This window comes from Pelobates fuscus, chromosome 1 (genome assembly GCF_036172605.1).
Source record: "Pelobates fuscus isolate aPelFus1 chromosome 1, aPelFus1.pri, whole genome shotgun sequence".
NCBI classification, from domain to species: domain Eukaryota; kingdom Metazoa; phylum Chordata; class Amphibia; order Anura; family Pelobatidae; genus Pelobates; species Pelobates fuscus.
Genome location: NC_086317.1, coordinates 408357033 through 408361126, shown reverse-complemented (window position 1 = coordinate 408361126; position 4094 = coordinate 408357033).

Genomic DNA, 4094 nt, shown 5'->3' with positions numbered 1-4094 from the left:
AATATATATATCACAGTAAAGTACTGTGACCTGTATATTGATCACTGCTAGTGATCAAACAGCAGGGAAAGGGTTATTTTTTTTTTATATACAGGGGAAAGGGATTGGGAACTTTTCTTAAACCTTTAACTTTTCTTCTGGGACACAATGTTGCACCGATCCGTCTCTCTCCACTTCACAAACCCACAAGAGGTGGAGGGAGGCGGATCAGATATCCCAGCAGCATTGTGACCCCTGTGACTGTCTGTCACAGCGATCACATGGACTGGGATATCCGGATTTGCTGCTGCTGGTCTGCCCCTGACTCGGAGGGACCCAGCAACAGCATTAACCCCGCGATCGCCGGCACTGCGCGATCGCGGCGTTAATTTTAACGCGTGATGGACGAGGTCCGTCACTCGTCATTAACGCATTCCCCTGAGTGATGGACCTCATCCGTCACTCGTCCTTCATTAACGCATTCCCCTGAGTGATGGACCTCGTCCGTCACTCGTCCTTAAGGGGTTAATAATGTCTAAATTTTTCAATTCTGGCTTTGAACAAGCATTGTAACGGCGGCTGGTTCCCTTATGTACCGCTTTAACGTCTTAAAGCATTAAACTTAGCAGGGCTAACCATACAGATATCTTAGCCATAATGTTATATGGTTAGTAAGAGATCCTCTATTTAACATATATAAATAATTGAGAATACAATATGAAATAAGGATTTTCTTGGAAACAATAACGTTTTGTCTTTTAGATATTTATTATATAAAAAAATAAATATAGACATATAAAATCCATTACAATACTTTATAGCAGAGTTTTTAAGATTAAACTAAATGCGTGCAAGTATCATTAATAGATTAACATACCCTCCTGAACATGTCATCATGTCAGCCTCTCTGTCATTTTAAGATGGAGCAGCGTCTGTCTCCAAATCTCTCCTCTCTCTGTGCCATAACATTTAAAAGTACACCTATTTATACCTTAGTTGTCTTCATTTTAAGGTTAACGTAGTTTATATATGAAAAAGTAACACTTATTTTACTATATCCATTTTAGGACCTCCCTTAACTTGGCAAAAATACAAAGCCATAACATGTCATGGAAAATTCCCTGACTTAGGTCAAGATGGCATCTTAAAGTCTGAACATCTTTATCTATCTATTCTAGGGTTACCGCAGTATATTATGTACTGAAAGAGTCATAGCATAGCCTTGAAGCTTGTTTATGCATTATTGTTATTGTAAATGTTAATAGGTAAAATCTGTGGAAAAATTTACATTTGTTATACTTTGTATAATAATGATAGATGAAATAGGAACATAGTTAATTTTTCTAGTGTTTTGTTTTAGAGATAAACACCCTTGTATGTGATTTAGATATATAAGGATCATTTGAAGCAGCAAAGTATTCACTGTCTTTGTTCACAATGGTATGTAAAATTACATTATCTTTAGATGTTAAAAATACTCCTTTATTCAAAATGTATCAATCTATTTAAAAAAAGTTGATAATTGGAAACATGACATAATTCATCTTTCTTTGACCTATTAGGGAGAAGACAAAGTATTCAACTAGTAAATATAAAAACTACAGTTATTAGTGGCTTAAAATACCAGAAACACATAAACATTGTCTTAAAACATTATGTTTACCAAGATCTGACAGCCATTATGGAAAGTCACGTTCGTGAGATAGGATGCTTAACAATATGAATCTTATTTGTTTAAGTATATTTTCCAGCAGCTGTTGGGTAGAGCTTTTGAATTTTAATTTTTTTATTATTTCTTAAAAGTTAAGAAAGCACTCAGATACAATTTTGAAGGTATTTATATTTTAACTCTACGTTTGTATAAGTGGTTTTAAAACCTTTTTTTTTTAAATAATAATATACATCAGAATCTGTTGTAACTATAACTGGTTGAAGTGGGGGTATGTTACAATCAGAATATGAATTAATAAATCATATGTATAGTGTATTGATTAAACAATCAATAGATGTGGCAGGATCATTACTACAAGGTATATGTAACCTTAAATCATCACAAACCAAATAACATTTTCTTGGTATTTGAAAAACAGATAAATAAAATATTTGATCACATGTATTTTAATATATATATATTTTTATACAGTGAAAAATGTGTAACATTTCATTTGGTGTCTCGCCATTTGTATCATCAGGTATGTTGTTAATGCTCATCTGTACCATAGGAATAAGTAGATACCACTGTGTGGGGGCAAGCAACTAGTAACTTGGTTAATAGTCATTTAACCTCAGCATTTTTCCTGGACCACAACCCCACTACTTACGGGGTGGTCCTGGGATTACCAAATTCATACTAAGGAAGTGAGACTAGCAAACGTGGTATCAGAGGTTGCACTTTGCACAGGATATATCCAAGTAAACCTGATACATGCATCAACACATACAAAAACATATTTATACTCTCTCTAAATATAAACATATTTATACTCTCTCTATATCCTTCTGGAGATACGGTCTCCAGTACTGCGTACAATACTCCAAGTGAGGTCTCACCAGTGTTCTGTACAATGGCATGAGCATTTCCCTCTTTCTACTGCTAATACCTCTCCCTATACAACTAAGCATTCTGCTAGCATTTCCTGCTGCTCTATTACATTGTCTGCCTACCTTTAAGTCATCAGAAATAATCACCCCTAAATCACTTTCCTCAGATGTTGAGGTTAGGACTCTATCAAATATTCTTTACTCTGCCCTTGGGTTTTTACATCCAAAATGCATTATCTTGCACTTATCCACATAAAATGTCAGTTGCCACAACTCTGATCATTTAAAGGCCAATTTTTTTCAGAGTGCATATTAATCACAAGGCCGTTCATAACGTGAGACAAATAGAACAGCTTTTTAAAACTGAACAGAATGTCTATACAAAATGACCTTGTACTGAAAATTCACTTGCAGGAAAAAAAACAACAAAACTTTTTTTCTTTAGTAAATTAACTAAATAAACGTAGTTAGAACCTCCCTCAAAGTCCCGATTACTTTGCAAGAAACATGTTGTCCTTAAATACTGGGAAAGTCTATGAAATAGCATTTTTACCCTGTATAATATTTTGTGTTAAATTTTTTTTTATTTTGATGATATAATAACGTCAGACATATTACAGTGCAATATAAAGGCATATGGTTGCCTGCGCAGAGGCTTGTAAATCAAAGTGAGTGTACAATAGTAGAAAGTAAATATGCATATACTTTGCGAGATTATATATATCTAAAGCATTAAAAAGCGTAGTATACAGGTTTATGATTAATAGTTGTAATGCACAGTTATGCTTTATACAAAGCTGTAAATGGTGCGGTGTACTAAAACCATATCTAAAGTCATAAGAATAATTTCAATGCATGTAGTAAAACAACACTTTTACACCTATGTAGCTCAGGTAGTAGTCGCAGCAGGTCTACGTGAAAGTTAAGCCTTATGCAGTTTGTAATTATTACAACAATATTAGAGGAAAAACGTGGCATGTATTTAGTTAATTGCTCGGTCCAAGTTACAGATGCAGATCTTTAAATCATGAACATGTATAACGTATTGGCGTCTGACTACAGCGGGGTAGGGTATTAAAGGCATAAAGAGCGAGTCATCCTAAGTGCAGCTGATCCTTATGCTTTATCATATAGCAAATTAATTTAAACTAATAATGTGGCTTTTTGGGAATAATGTATTATTAGGTGAGTGCATCTCATGTCGAAAAAGGAGCTAATCATTTTAAGGACATAAAGCTCCTGTCTCTTTCGGCCAAACTCCCTTAACATATCAAGGATCAAAGTCCCGATGCAGAAGGTAATGCTTGGGGGCAAGGTGTATTCTTGCTGTGTTATCACCTAAGACAAATGAGCCGCGTTCATGCATAAATATCCTACCATGGTCTAAATGGCAGGGTGGCTGCGGAGTTATATATGTGGGGGCGTGGATGTAAATTTCACGAATATGCAGCGTAACCCTGGCCCTCAATTTAGCGCACTATTAATATAGTCGGGTAGTGGCTAGTAGGTGAGGTCTTACCCTCAAACCCTAGAGAGGCATTTAGTTATTGATGATGATTGCCCCCCTCAAATAA